Raw genomic sequence first — 16,975 nt, forward strand, 5'->3', positions numbered from 1 at the left:
ACTGAGCAGTGAAAGCCGCCCCATACCCCCGTGTGCAGCTCTGGGACACCCCCCCCCCCAGCCTGCCGGGTCTCTAGCAGGGTCGTCTTGCAGTTCACCTGTCCAGGTAACCCACGTCTGGGGCCAGGGCCTCATTGCTCTGTGAGTTTGAAAGAACCCACGTTGATCTAGTGAACGAGGCTTTAGGGGGCGGGGACCCAGGCCCTCCCCTCTGCTTGTGTTCATCTGCATGCAGTATTTTCACACCACATCTGATGCCTGCCTCCCGTTGATTCTTTAGAAACCCTGGGATGACCGAGCTTTAGGGACTCCACCCTAAGACACTTAGTAGCGAGGTAAGCTGTCATTAGAGAGAAGTGGAGAGGGGGCCAGCCCGCTGCTTCCAGCCTGAATTGGTTGTCGCCCAGTGTCCACGTTCCTCGTCAAAGCTCAAGTCCAACAATTTGGGTTTGCCTTTGAAATTGTGATCACTCACAGCGCCCAGCCTGCCTGACATGGGGGTTTTACACTACTTGCTTTAAAGGGGAAAATGAGGAAGTGGGGGGTCAATACTGATGAGGTACATTACTAAGAAACGTCAGAGTGTGCTGAGAACCCTGATTGTGGGCTGTCTGGTTTGATGTCCTTTTTTCATAGAGTAATGTCAAAGCCAAGAAAGATGGTTTTCCCTTTACTGACCTGGTGTAAATATGTACCTAGACTGCTTTTAAATATTTCTTCATGAATGCTTCACTTGGTTCCAGGAGGCCTCTGTCACCTGTGTAACTTGGTATTTGGGCACTTTATATTTTTCTAAAAACGTGTTTTGGAACCTGTACTCTAATAAATCATAACTTAAAAAAAAAAAGATCCAACCATATGCTACTTACAAGAGACAATGGAGTTCTTGTTTAATGGTATAGCGCAGTGGTTCTTAAAGTGTGCGCCAGGGTGTACTGGTGCACCCTAGAAGATTTCCAGGTGTGCCCTATGGCATTCCAGAGAAATATGTGCCTGTTGGGGACCAAAAAACCAACAGGGATTTTGGAGTTTGGATTTTTGGGGGACAGAGGTGTGGGGAATTGGCTGTAAGCTGACAGTCTGCCCAACCCCCCACCTCACTTGCTTGATTAGGTTGCAAAAGGCTGTTAAACTGTGGTGCTACATTGTTTACACTACCCCCCATGTTCCCTGGAAAGACTGGAGGCAAGTTTCTTCTATCCTTTGGTGTCAAGTTAAGATGACATGTATGGTGGGGGTTTTCTGCACTTGGTAAAATTCTTGGATTGCCTTGGAAACATGATCAAAGATCTCATTGATTTGCTAATGGCCCACTCTGCCCTATATATAAAGCAAGATGCGGTTTTTGGGCACGCTTTGTTCTTGTCAACAGCAATTACAGAGCCCCCCCGACCCCATATTTTCTTAATGCTATGTATGTTCTTAATTCCTCACTGTTCCCACTTGGGACCTGGAATTACTAGCTGCACTGGTTTGCGGCATGTTCCCAGATATAAAAATAAATATAGTTACTCTGTTATACCATTTCACTATGGAAATACCATTCTTTTTGTTAACATATCATTATTATATTTATTATTAACACCATCATTATATTATTTTTAGATAAATACACCCAAATAAAATTAATAGATTTCTCAGAAAGAAGTGTGATATTGAAGAATCTGATTCTGGAAGTGAGCAAAAGTTAAGTGTAAATAAAATAGGACTTGAAGGTTGACGGGCAGAATTTAATTTATAGCATTTTCCATCACTTAACACGATTGGATTAGAAACCCATTCATGGAAGCTTCAAGTGATTTTGGTTTAACATTAACAGAAGAAGAACTGGCAGCTATATCCACTGATCGTGGATTGGTGATTAAACATAAGGAATTGTCTCTTGAAGCCTTTTGGATTTCTATAAAAGAAGATTATGTGTCAATATCTAAAAAAGCTTTGAACATTTTACTACAATTTTCAACATCCTATTTATGTGAATTAAGATTTTCTACCCTCAACACAAATAAGAGTAAAAAGAGAGGAATTCTTCAATGTATTGATGAGGAAATGAGAGTTTCCTCTTAAATATATGCCCAAATATTGAAGAAATTGCTAGAACACATCAGGCTCATGTTTCTGATAAACACAAGAATGAAAAAACTTAACACATTTGCACTGGAACCTGCTGAATTTACTAAATCTTACTATGAATGTATCTATATACATAAAAAGATAACTTTTGTCATTTTTTTATTTTTAACCCCCCTTTTTTATAAATTCTAAAAAATATAAAAAAATGTACCATAAAAATGTTTTTTAATGTCAGAATAAATATTGCCGTATTTATTTTGTTTAATTACCATAAAAGCATGTTTGGACTTTATACTTTTTCTTTAATATTTGACTTAATTATTATAACATATTTCTCAGAAATTTGTATATAGTGTGCCTACAATTATTTGTAGGATTTTAAATGCGCTTTGACTTCAAACAGTTTGAGAACCACTGGTATAGCATTTCAGTTTTGCAAGATAAAAAGAGTTTCTGTAGATGGGTGGTGGTGATGGATGTTTGCACAATATTAATGTACTAAATATTATTGAAATGTACACTTAAAATAGTTAAGATAGCAAGTTTATGTGCATTTTGCCAAAAGAAATGAATTAAGGAAAAAATGAATGAAGTATTAATACATAATATGGCAACATAGATAAGAGCTGACAAATTATGCTAAGTTAAAAATGTCAGACACAGCTCATATGATTTCGTTCATATGAAATGTCCAGAATAGGGAAATTCATTGAGACAGAAGATAAATTAGTGCTTATTGGGGCTAAGGGAGGGAGAATGGAGAATGACTGCTCATGGGCACCAAGTTTCTTTAGGGGGTACCAAAAATGTCATAAGACTGGAGAGGAGTGACAGTTACACAACTCTGTGACTATACTGAATACCACTCATTGCACACATTAAAAGGATAAATTTTCTGGTATGTGACTTATATCTCAACAGAGCTTTTACTGTCACACCTGAACCTGTACCCCAATGAAGTCAATTAAAAAATAAATAAAATAAAATAGTTCATAAGCTTTCAAAACAAACAAAACCTTTTCCTTTCACAATGTTTTTAGTGCTAGGAGGCTAATGTAAGGTGAAGCTGAGATGGAAACTTAGGTCTTGAGCTTCCTCCCCCAGTGGTCTTCCCACTACCAGTCACCCACTTCCTCCCCCAGTGGTCTTTCCACTACTCAATCACCAACTTCCTCCCCCAGTGGTCTTCCCACTACTCAATCACCCACTTCCTCCCCCAGTGGTCTTCCCACTACCAGTCACCCAGCTTCCTCCCCCAGTGGTCTGCCCACTACTCAATCACCCAGCTTCCTCCCCCAGTGGTCTGCCCACTACCAATCACCCAGCTTCCTCCCCCAGTGGTCTGCCCACTACCAATCACCCAGCTTCCTCCCTCAGTGGTCTGCCCACTACCAATCACCCAGCTTCCTCCCTCAGTGGTCTTCCCACTACTCAATCACCCAGCTTCCTCCCTCAGTGGTCTTCCCACTACTCAATCACCCAGCTTCCTCCCACAGTGGTCTGCCCACTACCAATCACCCAGCTTCCTCCCCCAGTGGTCTGCCCACTACTCAATCACCCAGCTTCCTCCCCCAGTGGTCTGCCCACTACCAGTCACCCAGCTTCCTCCCCCAGTGGTCTGCCCACTACCAGTCACCCAGCTTCCTCCCCCAGTGGTCTGCCCACTAACAGTCACCCAGCTTCCTCCCCCAGTGGTCTTCCCACTACCAGTCACCCAGCTTCCTCCCCCAGTGGTCTTCTCACTACCAGTCACCCAGCTTCCTCCCCCAGTGGTCTGCCCACTACCAATCACCCAGCTTCCTCCCCCAGTGGTCTGCCCACTACCAATCACCCAGCTTCCTCCCCCAGTGGTCTGCCTACTACTCAATCACCCAGCTTCCTCCCCCAGTGGTCTGCCCACTACTCAATCACCCAGCTTCCTCCCCCAGTGGTCTGCCCACTACCAATCACCCAGCTTCCTCCCCCAGTGGTCTGCCCACTACCAATCACCCAGCTTCCTCCCCCAGTGGTCTGCCCACTACTCAATCACCCAGCTTCCTCCCCTAGTGGTCTGCCCACTACCAATCACCCAGCTTCCTCCCCTAGTGGTCTGCCCACTACCAATCACCCAGCTTCCTCCCCCAGTGGTCTGCCCACTACCAATCACCCAGCTTCCTCCCCCAGTGGTCTGCCCACTACCAATCACCCAGCTTCCTCCCCCAGTGGTCTGCCCACTACTCAATCACCCGTTCCTGGCTACTCCCAGGCGCTCACCTGCCCCGTCATCTCTCAGACACACTAAGAGGTATAAAGGTAGCAGAAAATGACTTTACCCACCAATGGGACCTATTTAAGTCAGAGACAAACTCTGCCCCCTAGAACTGCTGCCTCTGCCTTGGCTTTGTCTAAGACTGCATTTTCCTCATAAATTACAGTAATACAAATAGAAAATACAAAATTTTTCATCTTGTCTATGCACTAAAACAAAAATGTTTCACGTGGCCTTTAATATATTCTGAGAGATAACAGCAATCTGATTTATAAATTTTTTACTTTCTCACCATTTAAACAACATCGCTTTCATTTTTTTTCTCTTACTGCTGAACAGTTAAATTTTCTTACAAAATATAAATGTCATTGCAATCTTCTCGAAATTCCATCATTAGGTTTTGAAAACTCTTCTGTCTGGTTTTAGAAGTAAATCCTCCTGAAGCCATAATCAGATATGATCTCAGTCTCATAGATTGTGTGAACTCAGACTAAAAAGAAGGGAGATAGGCAGGGGAGACCAAAGAACCCAAGGCTAAATGCTGCAATTTGGCCCAAAAGGCTGTCCCCATGGGAGGATCGTTGATCACAACTATTATCCCCTGAGACCCTAGCATTCCATAAGGTCAAAGTCCCTGCTTTCCTGCCCAGTTCATCTGCTACCTGCTATTTCAGTGGTTTATGATAAAACACCTTTTAAAAATTCTGTCCACCCCTCACTAAAGATCAGAATGTTTCAATGATTTGCCCAATATCACAGTGTAAGTGGCAGAAACAGGATTTGAACACTCACAAAGTTGGTGTTCTTAATTACTGCCAGTATTTTCCCCCACTATATGAATACACTTCCAAGCAGAGTGTAGGAAGTAACCCAAGAATGAGTTGTTTTGGGTATCCCCAGTTACTTGACTTTCTGAATAATATTTCTTAATGCTTTCTCAAACCTGACTTTCAGATACTTTATTTACACCAGGGTGAAAAATTACTAAGTTGCTGGCTTTCCCTGAATACCTCAGTTTAACAGAAACCAATAATTTAAACTAAAACAATCAAGATTTAACCTTAGAATTTCAGTCATTATTGAGGATGGGGGCTAGTCCCAAATATGACTACATTGATTTAGAAGAAATATCTTAAACTTGAAAAATATCAAAGACCCTTCAGCAGACTGAAATATGTTTTCAGCATTAGATTACTGTAATAAAAGTGTGGCTAAAGAGGATTTTTCCAAGATCCTAATTTAAATCAACAGTTCAATGCTATAGAAATGTTTACCTGAAACCTATGTACTCGTATTGATCAATGTCACCCTGTTAAATTTAATTTTCTAAATAAAATTTAAATAAATCAGAAAATGACATAGACCATTTGATGGAATATTTTATCAAAAAATATGAAAAATAGCATTGCTATGCTGCTTCAAAAGGGTAGAAAAAAAGATGGTTGCTAGCTGGTCCTTTATTCCTGATTTAAAGAAAGGGGGGAGACCCGCTTTTTAAATTCTTCTCAGTCTAGTTTTCTTGACAAACCTGTTTGATGAGCATCAGAGACCCGAAGCAGAGCTTCCAGGGAAACGCAGCCATCACTCACGCCTCATTGGATTTCTATGACAGAATGATCACATTCTGCAGAACCTGGCATAAGCACGTCATTATTAAGCCTTGCTGGAGCATTTCTTAACCGATCACGGATGCTGTGGTCCTTGGTGGCTCCTCTCTGCTGGCACCGTTTGTAGTTATTTGACCTTTTCTCAGTGGATAATCCACACAAAAAGCCCTAATTACTTCCCCAGCTTTGACCATCCAGCAGTGTGAATAATCAATGACACTCATTTAGGTATTGCACAATCAGATGCTTATGGTGTTTAAAGAACATTTTTCCATTGACCTGCCACAGCTGTAGGACAATTACAAGCAGCAAAGCTGCTGTTGTAATCACAAGATGACCAAGTGACCTTGTAGGTTGAAAGTTGATGACTGGGACCTTGCCTGGGGCATAGCCATCATATAGAACAGATTTTGGGAAATAAAGGAGGCTTCATTGTGTGCTAAGGTGACATGCTGAGTCCCAAGAGCAACGTTCTGAAATATTGACAAATCAGGAGACTCATATTGGCAGATAAAATTCAGCATCTGTATCCATGGCTTCGGCTACTTCTTCCTATGGTACATACAGTAAACAAATAATATTAGGAAAAGAGCTGAACTCTCTAGCCACACCTCTTCCTACACTTTTTCTTAAGGTAAACATGAAAATGAAATTAAAGCAATAAAGTTTCCTTTCTAAATAGATATATAAAAATTCCTAGAATATCTAATTTTTTTAACATATTCAAATTACTTTGTAACATATACAAATTAATCCTTACCCATTTTCATACCAAACTTTCCCCACAAAGATAACTATGAAAAAGATATGAAACCTGTGGTTTTTAAAAAATTCTGATTAGTTATCAAATTACATATACAGCTGAATTATAAAATAAGTTATAGAAAAATGGAATATGACAACATTTTCAAGAGCGTGCTCCTAGAAACACTACTCCACTGAAAATCCTTTGGAAACAAGGATTTATTGTCAAATAAATTCAGGAAATGCAGCACATAATATCCTCTTGGAGATTTACAATGCACGTTAGCATATCAAAGGTTCTGGAGTGTGTTTCTCAAAACAACTTTGGGTAATACTGTACTAGTATATAGGTCTTTTCTCCCCCTTATTATCATCTTATATGAAAACTGAATTTGTAAATATTGGTCCTTGGCTAAAATGTCAATGAACAGACTGTCAACTTCACTTTTGAATTTTCTTAAAAATTTCCTAAAGTTTTGCACATATTTATTAAAAGGAACACAAAGCAAAATCCGTAAAAAACAAGCAAGAAAATAAATTGGCAGGACAATGAAACAGTGACGTTCTCGGTGGAAAAGGTGAAGGGAAGGCAGTAATCTCTGATCGAGGATATCACAGAAGAGAGTCTGGGCGTGGAAAACGTCCCCAGAAAAGAAAAGGAGGGAAAGATCAGAAGCAATGGCTCAGCTTATCCTCCCCTTTTCTAAACTGGAAGGCTGTCCTGATTTCATCTGGCAAAAGAAGGCAAACCAGCTCATCAGCATGCAATTGATGATCTCCCCAGCCTGCTGTCAGAGGCAGCACTGCCTAAAGACACTGTCAAGAATGAGGAAAAACAGGCAAGACCCAGTGGGTAAGCCAAGAGGGTACAGCCCTGAAAAACGCTTACACTGCGAAAAGATTGCACACTGGATGGTGCGATCTAGATTAATCCCAAGATAGGTAACGCTTTCATATTTAGGGCTCCTGGGATGTGTAACCCACGTCTTTACTGATACTGGAAAAGTCCAATTCATAAGATTTGTAGAGAATGGCTGTTTTAAACATCACCTTCAGTTTCCAGCAGGCATCACTGTGTTTCCCTGTAGTATACAGTGCACTGGGGTGATATTTATCACTCTAATACATGTTTATTGCTTTGTTGGAAACTGAGACCTATATTTTTCTGGGTTCTGCAATATCCCAGGATTAGGGTATATCTGCCCCTTTTTCTTAGTATTTTCTTTCAAAGACCCAGTAACTCTGTGCAACTGGTTCCAGCTTGTAATATGACTGGAAATTTTTCTGGCCTTTGGAATCCACTGATTCCTCTGCAAACATTAATTCTTACATGTTTCCAAACTGTCAAGGATATTAAGTTATTGCTAAGGTCAGTAGCAACAGGCAGAAACATAAGTGGGGGAGGGTTGGGGAGGCAGAGATAGCAGCATCAGGTACATTTACCCATGCAAATTGCTGAGTAAGGAATTTCATTGGCAACTCGGAACAACTCAGCCTCATAATTAAAGGCATACCAGTGAGTGTGGCAAGACTCACTGTGGGGGATGCATTCAGACGGCCTGTTGTCCCTAGTCTCACATTTACCCTTCACTCCCATCATGCCAGTATGTGGCCCTTATATAACTGGCAGCATTTTAAATCCTATTCTAACTAAGCCAGAAAGTTCTAAAACAAATAACTGAGAAGAAAAAGGTTGAGAAAGCAAGCAGATACCAGGAAATAAAATATATGAATATCCAGCTCCATATTGAACCCCTGAATACTAGCAATGTGAAATTCTGAGACCTGAGAGATGAGATATGTACTAGATGCAGCCACTCTTTACTGCTTTGTGGATGAAGAAACTGAGGCACACATAAGTTAAATGACTCAACAAAGATCACAACATGTAGTAGAGTAGACCATAAAGAGCTGATCTAAATTTATTGCTTTGATTCTCACTGTAACATAGTTCTCCTAAAAAAGTTCTCTGTTCAATACAGGGTAAATAAAGATGCTACACATATGTCAGGATAGTTGTAGATACATCAATTAAATCCCATGTCATTCTTTTTAGTGTAAGAAAATACCAGGTTTATATGTATCAGAAAAACACAGAGAAATGCTCAAAGACTTATAAGTGAGAAACATCAACTGAACTGATTTGTGGATAATAAAAAATATTCTTAGCCATTTTAATTCAGTTGAGAAAAGGTGCTTCATTTATAACATCAAAAATTCCAACCCAAAATCAAAAACAGCAGGACTGGTCACGTTGAAAGTATTTGACTTGCATTTGTGTCTCCTTAATGTTGCACCATCCAAGTCCTGGGCATTATTTGGATAATCTGGAGAAGGACACCTAATTTTCTTGTTTCTTTCTTGATTAAACTGCTATATACAAGAAAGCAGCTTCTACATTCATTATATTTCCAAGATTGAGAAAGCAATTCAAAGGAATGTTTTTTAAACTTACAGCAACTTAACACTTCATTATTGCTAATATTTTTATTAAACTATTCAAAGCTTTCTTAACATAAACAAAATTTCCTTTTTCTAATCAGTCAGCCTATCTGAACATTACAGCTTGTTTGACTTTCCCGGAGTCAGGTTGTGTACTCTGGGGTATTTGGCCACTTTCATCAAGTTAACAGAGTTCGGGAAAGGAGCAGTAAGAATGTTTCTGATAATGCAATGGGTTTGTTTACCAAGTATTTCCAAGAAAACATTTTGGTCAGTCACTTGGGTATTTTATATTGAAGATGCCAAAAATCTGAATGTCACAAATATATTCTTGCACATTAGATAAATGCTAAGAACTGAACTAGATAAACTGTATCAAAATATTCATAACATTGTTCCTTATGAAAATGAATTCCAAGTTCCAGTTTAGCTTGCCAGGAACAAATCTCTGCTCAGCCTCTCAGCTGAAATCCATTTCACTACCCAGTAAGGCAGCTCCCAGTAAGAGAGAGCCAGTACCTATCCTAACTAAATTTGAAAATGGAAAGAAATATCTTTAGGCCACATAGTACCCTAAGATAACACAAATTTGTGATCCAGTAGTGGCCTGGGGACAGACTTTCCACACTTCTTGCATGAAAGTGCTGTAGTTAGAAAGAATCAGGCTGCCCTTACTCTTAGGAGTACATGGCAGCCCTGACTACTCCTCTAAGTCACATCATTGCTTCTTTCTGTCCCTACAACATTCAGGTGCTAGGACATCAACCCACTAGCCATACGCTAGGGGTGTGCTAGGGTTAGAAGTCGTAATAGAAATATGCACCTGGGATCATCTTAAAGATGATCTAGTCCAGGGTTATCCAAACCTTTTTAGTTCATAGCACTATGAGTGTCTTAGTAATTTTTTTCACAGTACCTCTAGGCCAAAAGCAATAAATAACAGCCTCATTTATTATGTTGTTAGGCCCAAACATTTAATAAGTATTTATGTCCTAACTACTTAGGAGCTGTTTTATTAAATATACATATTTTTTTAAAAAAAATCATACTTTCGCCTGACCAGGTGGTGGCGCAGTGGATGGAGCGTCGGACTGGGATGCGGAAGGACCCAGGTTCGAGACCCCGAGGTCGCCAGCTTGAGCGCGGGCTCGTCTGGCTTGAGCAAGGAGCTCACCGGCTTGGACCCAAGGTCGCTGGCTCCAGTGGGGGATTGCTCGGTCTGCTGAAGGCCCGCGGTCAGGGCACATATGGGAAAGCAATCAATGAACAACTAAGAAGTCACAACGCGCAACGAGAAACTGATGATTGATGCTTCTCATCTCTCTCCATTACTGTCTGTCTGTCCCTGTCTATCTCTGCCTCTGTAAAAAAAAAAAAAAAAAAAAAAATCATACTTTCTTTAATTCTTAACCACAATTTCTACCCAACGAGATGTGCAGTGCCTCTTTGGCACTGCACATCTCAAACTCTCAGACCTTGGAATCAAATTGAATGCCACCACCCTCTTTTCCTGTTCTACATTGATTTTCATGTAGTACTTATTTTTTATCACAGCCAAGGACAAATATCCGGCTCTGCAAAGATATGACATCAAAAGAAATACAGCGTGAGCTAATGAGTACACTATCTCAAGCTAGTATTTTGCCTGGTATCTAAAAGATGTCAATTATCACTGTATTTTCCTTGAAAACTTCAGCTATCTTACAACTGCCCCGTGAGGTCACTGCAGCACATAATGCACCTTAGCACAGAGTATGGGAAATGTGAGTAATAGCTCGTTTATTACTAAGTGAGACCAGGAACAGTTAAAGAAATTTTCCAAGATTATCCAGCTAATTATAAGCTAAGTCAAAACAAGGTGTGTTTAAAATACTGAGAATTAACCCAAATTTTTAAATTTAACTGAATGCCAAAGGTCTTGAATCTGCGATGTAAACCTAACTCCCAGAACATTCCTGTCTTTGCATTCGCAACTAGATGGTCTTCAACATACTGATAAAGAACAAGGTGCAAAGAGGTAAGGAACTTGCCTAAGAGAACAGAGTTAATTTTAGAAGCAGGAGCAGCACCTTGTCTCTGGTCCTCCTACCTCGAGTTTTCTTTATCACATCACAGTTTCCTTCGTTCCCCAATCTAGAGGGCTTCTTCACTTCTCTCCTCAAATACTACTTTCTTCCTCCTGTTCCTCCTTTTCTTGTTCTTCAGCAGCACTCTAATTCCAGGGGCCGTAGATCTTTACTAGGCCCAGCTCCTACATGTGAGATCTTAGGTACTGTATTGTGATAGAAGCTGTTATCTCCCAGTAGTCATTCCTATCCTTCTTCCTTGCAAAGAAACATGAAATTTTTTATTGGGCCATCTACCATAAGGGTTAGATTTTCCAGACTACTTTGCAACTGGATATAGCCAAATGACTAATTTCTGGCCAATGGGATATAAGTAAAAATAATGCATACAATTTTTGGAAAGTGTCCTTAAAGAGAGTCAATGTGCCTTTCTTCCCCCATCTTTCTACCTGCCAGATAAAATGTGAACATGATGACTGGAGTTCCGGCTGCCATCTTGGGCCATAAGGAGGAAGCCACATGTTGGGGATGGTAGTGCAAGAAAATACAAGGATCTGTGTTCCCATTGATCTTGGGCTTCCTTACATACTCTGGCCTGCTTACCTCTAGACTTCATGTATATAAGAAAGAAATACATTCATATACTATTTAAACTATTGTTATTTGACTGGTTTTTGTTAACAGCAGCTAAACTTAGCCCTAATAAATTCAGACTATCTTCTACTTTAGAACAACTCCTATAGATTTTCACTGTGATACATCTAAAATATGTAAAAACTTAGAACACATAATTCCAGGCACTTGTCAGAAGTATATATAACCATTCACTATTACCCCCTCAAGAGATACCCCCTATTTCTTTACACCCAAAATTTTATAAACCAAATTACATTTCACTAAATATGTTAAAGAGTTAATATATTTTCATAAGAAAAAAATTCTCACATAAAATTGGTCCCATTTAAAATGACAAATTGAACACTTTCATTCACCTCTACTCCCACCTCCAAACCCACTAACAAGGGTAGAAATTTTAAGACAAATCTACAAAAGAACAACAATGAGAGAGGAGGGAGAAGTCACAGAATTTTGGAAGTTAGAAAGCAGATGAACAAGCAATAAAACTCGGAAATGCTGACTCCTACACTGGAAGTAGGGATGGCTAAGAAGCAATCCTATTAGTTTCTAAGAATTTCCAAAAGGCCCAGAAATTGATATCACAAGTAGTTATAAAAATGAAGGGGTGAGCCCTGGCCGGTTGGCTCAGTGGTAGAGCGTCGGCCTGGCATGCAGGAGTCCCAGGTTCGATTCCCGGCCAGGGCACACAGGAGAAGCTCCCATCTGCTTCTCCACACTTCCCCCTCTCCTTCCTCTCTGTCTCTCTCTTCCCCTCCCACAGCCGAGGCTCCATTGGAGCAGAGTTGGCCCCGGGCACCGAAGATGGCTCCATGGCTTCTGCCTCAGGCACTAGAATGGCCCTGGTTGCAACAGAGCAATGCCCCAGATGGGCAGAGCATCGCCCCCTGGTGGGCATGCCGGGTGGATCCCAGTCGGGTGCATGCGGGAGTCTGTCTGACTGCCTCCCCGTTTCCAACTTCAGAAAAATACAAAAAACAATTTAAAAAATGAAGGGGTGAATGTAAAGCTATTCCTTGCTCAATTCCATGAAGCTGGACACTAGTCCCTTCCCAATCTCAGTAGAACACTGGAGATTTATTACTCCCAGAATTTGGCAGTCAGATTTATATCTTCTAAGAAGTAATTGTATGGGGGGGAATATTACTAGCCCAAGATAACAAACCTAAAGAATCAGAGTGGGATGTTCCCCTACAATAGACCACAGAGATCAACCAACAATAAAGCTCAAAGTGATCAGGCTCTACTCACACACTCAGAGCTTTCATTCAGCTTTTTAATCTCACCATTTTTTTAGAGTTATTTGTTTGTTTGTTTGTTGTTGTTGTTTTTTTATTCATTTTAGAAAGGAGAGAGAGAGAGAGAAGGGGAGAGGAGCAGGAAGCATCAACTCTCATATGTACCTTGACCAGGCAAGCCCAGGGTTTCGAACCGGTGACCTCAGCATTTCCAGGTCGACGCTTTATCCACTGCGCCACCACAGGTCAGGCCTAACCTCACCATTTTTAATACCAATACACATCGAAGATAATGGAAAAAACCTCTAACATGAAAGTTAACTACCAAAACAAAGAAAAAAAATTGAGTTGGCAATGTATAGAGCAGAAAAGTTCCAAAACACAAACAAGGATGTTACCACATCTGTGAAAAAGGAATAGGAGGCTCTTTTTAAAAAAGCAAAATCATTAAAAATCAAGAGAAGATTATTTCATGACACATGAAAATTATATGAAATCCAAGTTTTTGCATGCACAAACCACGTTTTTCAGGAATACAGTCACGTTCATTTTGTATTGTCTATGGCTGCTTTTGTGCTCTCATGGCAGAGTTGAGTCAATGACCCAAGATCATGTGACCTGTATTATCTAGCACGTTATGGAAAAGTTTGCCTTGCCCTGGAGGCTGATAAAGGAACATCCTAAAATAATAACTATATATATGCAAATGGCCCAAACCAGAAGAAATAGGAAAGCCAAAAAAATAAAATGAATGAATTGCTGAAATGTTTGAATATACTGAAAGGAGATTTGTACAACTTGGTAAGGATTGGGGGATAAATTGGCTATAAATTCACAGAAAACTAAATAAATAGGAAATAAAAGCATTATTCAAATAAATTATGTTTCACAGTGGTACAGGAAGAAAAATTATTATAGTATACTACATGATTCAATTGTAAATAGCATTTATGTAGTCATAATAATGTTAGCACTGAATATCAAACAAAATTACAACACAATTACATGAAGAAAATGAAGAAAGTAGAAATGTAGCAGGAAAGAATGAGAATTCATGGCAATAAGAGTAAAAGAAAGATAAATTCTTATTTTCCACAGGGGGCCATCAATAAATAGTGCCTAAAAATAATAGGTCAAGAAGTATCAGTATCAGAATACTTAATGACAGAGAGGTAAATCCCAAGAGAAACATCCACAAATGTTAAAAGTGACTTCCTCCAGAAATTGCGAAATGGACTTGTGGCAGTGGAAGAGGGGACAGACCTGCTCTTTTGCAAAGTAAAGCATGAAGAACTATTTAATTTTTAAACTAGGTACACATATAACCTTGATTTAAATATAAACCAAGTGTGATTTTTCAACCCCAAAAAAGAAATTTTCTCTCATAGATTTATAATTGTTAGGCAGGCCTTACCATTGTTTTTTGAATAATGTATGTGAACACACCAGATTTGAGAATGTTAAGCTCTTTGAGAAATCCATACCTTATTTTATGTAAAAGTGAAGAGATTTTTAAAAACTGATTATTTTTAAAGTACTCAAAATTCCTTCACAGTGTTCTACTCTGTTTAGATAATTACTACTGAGAACTTATATAAATACTAAGCACTTCACTTGATCACAGGAAACTACTTCAAAGATCTAATGGAAGGGTGTTTACATTATGAAAGATATGATAAGATAGCTAATGTAAGAATAAGTTATCTTATTAAATAGGTCTTCCAAGAAGTGCATGTACTAAATACTTCTGGGTTCTAGCTAAAAAACATAAATAAACGTAAAATGAACACATTAATGTTACAATTATAAAAATAAAACAATGAAAATATTCCTACTAATTAGACACTCAGTACATCCCAAATATACTATATTTTTCAGTATTATCTTTCCGAGTCTCTCAACACTGGCACATATTTTCTAAATGTCCTAAAATTTGTACAAATTTTACACATGGCTTCTATTTGAAGATTTATACTGATATTTGACAGCCAGTTTAAAGCTGGCTTAATTTGCAATTTTATTCCTTAACACACTTACATTGGTATTCTCTGTTTTTCAGTTTTAACACTCTTCACTCAAATGATGATCAGTTTGTGGCAACTAGCGTTTTAGCCAGGGAAATAGCTTACAAACTAGTCTTTTTTACATCAACTTTCTAATGAGAAAAGTTTTTTTCTATTTTGTTTAATACTAACTCAATTTTTAAATTGTGCCTTGAATTAATTTAGAAAATAATGTTGAAAAATCAGAATGGTTAGGAGTATTTACCTGCATCCCTAATTAGACTAGAATGGCTTTCTAAGAAGACTGCAGGCACTCTACCTGCTCTAAGTGAAATGTAGCAATTGCTTCTCAAATCACCATCATGAGAGCATTATGCAATTTTATCTGTCTCTATTCTACTTCTGCTTTATGTTGTTCTTATGTGGGAGCTCTACTGGAGTGTGTTTCCTACCACCGCCAAAGCCAGATAAAATCATTTAGCTACTACATCAAATTGGGGAATTATACATATAAATTGTCTGTTGCTGTCTACATACTATGTCTGAGAAGATAAAAGCATTTTTCTCTTTTTAGAGAGAACACTCCCAATGCCTTCTTTGCTTCACATATAAATAAATTATCTTTTAAGGGACCAGGTGCAATGGGCAAAGAACTGGCTGTCTTCCCAATCCAGCTTTGAGTTTTGATTTCTAAATGTACTTGTCGAGTTAGGAATCACAGAAATGCAGACTTTAGAGTTTAAAGACACAAAGTCAAGTATTGTTTCCTTGTACCTTTTGCCTTAGGGGAGAGAAGAGGGTGGGGGTGTCTTTTTTTTTAATGAACTTAATTGCTTTTCCTGTGGATCCTTCTGCCTGGACAGGTGGCTGAGAGTCCTCCACGTCCCCACTGATCCATATCAGTGTGAACATTAGAGGACCCTAGAATTTGGCAGTCAGGTTAGATATCCAGGCAGCTCTCCAGCTTTGGTTCAGATGCAGCATGAACATGCATCCATTGGAAGCATTTGTGTGACATGATTAAATTATTAATATCCAGCAGAACACCTGTGCAGTAGTGGCCCATTCCTCTCAAACCTATTTGGAGCCAAGCCCTGAATGTGTAGATTCACACTGGAATGGAACCTTTGGGTAGAGTTAACATTCTGTAAGTATTTCCTCATTGATACAGTTTTGAACTCTGAAAGGCCTGAAGAAGAGTACTGTTGGTAGGACAAAAAAATTCTAACTAGGAGATAACAAGCAGGAAGGCTGGTTGGGGTATTGCTCAGAAAGAGAAAGTGAAACTACTCTTTAGTGCAGTTTGTACACTTGCCACCATTGGTCCTTCTATATAATCTATACCCAGGTTGCTATAACCCAATGAAAAAAGGCTTCTCAGATTCTGTTCTATTTAGGGAAAGCAATGCAATTCCATGCATTTCTGATGGATAAAACTAAGGTCTATCTCCTAAGGTGCCTAACAGCACAATATGTTAGAGTACTATTAGTATCTTTTTAGACATTGATCAAGCTGGAAGTTGAAAAAGACATAGAGCTTTTGCATTTGTTGTTCCTTGACCTAGAATGTTCTTCATACAGCCAGCTTCTCATTCTTCAGGTCTTTGTTGAAAAGTCTCCTTCATAAAGATATCTATCATTCCTTTCCTTTAAATAATAGATTCCCTGAACCTCCATCTCTAGTTAATATCCATCACAGCATTCTGCTTATCTTCTTCATGCAACTATTACAGCCATAATTATTTAATTGTGGACTTGTTTTCTTATTCCTTGTCTCTCTCCCACTCTGGAAGCTTCCCCAATGGAAGCTTCATGAGGTATGTTGTATTTCCACAGTCATAGCAAGTACCTGAAACACAGAAGGTGCTCAATACAATTTATTGATGAATGAGAACTGAGGGTTACAAAGGAATTTTAC

The sequence above is a fragment of the Saccopteryx bilineata genome, chromosome 7 (genome assembly GCF_036850765.1).
Source record: "Saccopteryx bilineata isolate mSacBil1 chromosome 7, mSacBil1_pri_phased_curated, whole genome shotgun sequence".
Lineage (NCBI taxonomy): Eukaryota > Metazoa > Chordata > Mammalia > Chiroptera > Emballonuridae > Saccopteryx > Saccopteryx bilineata.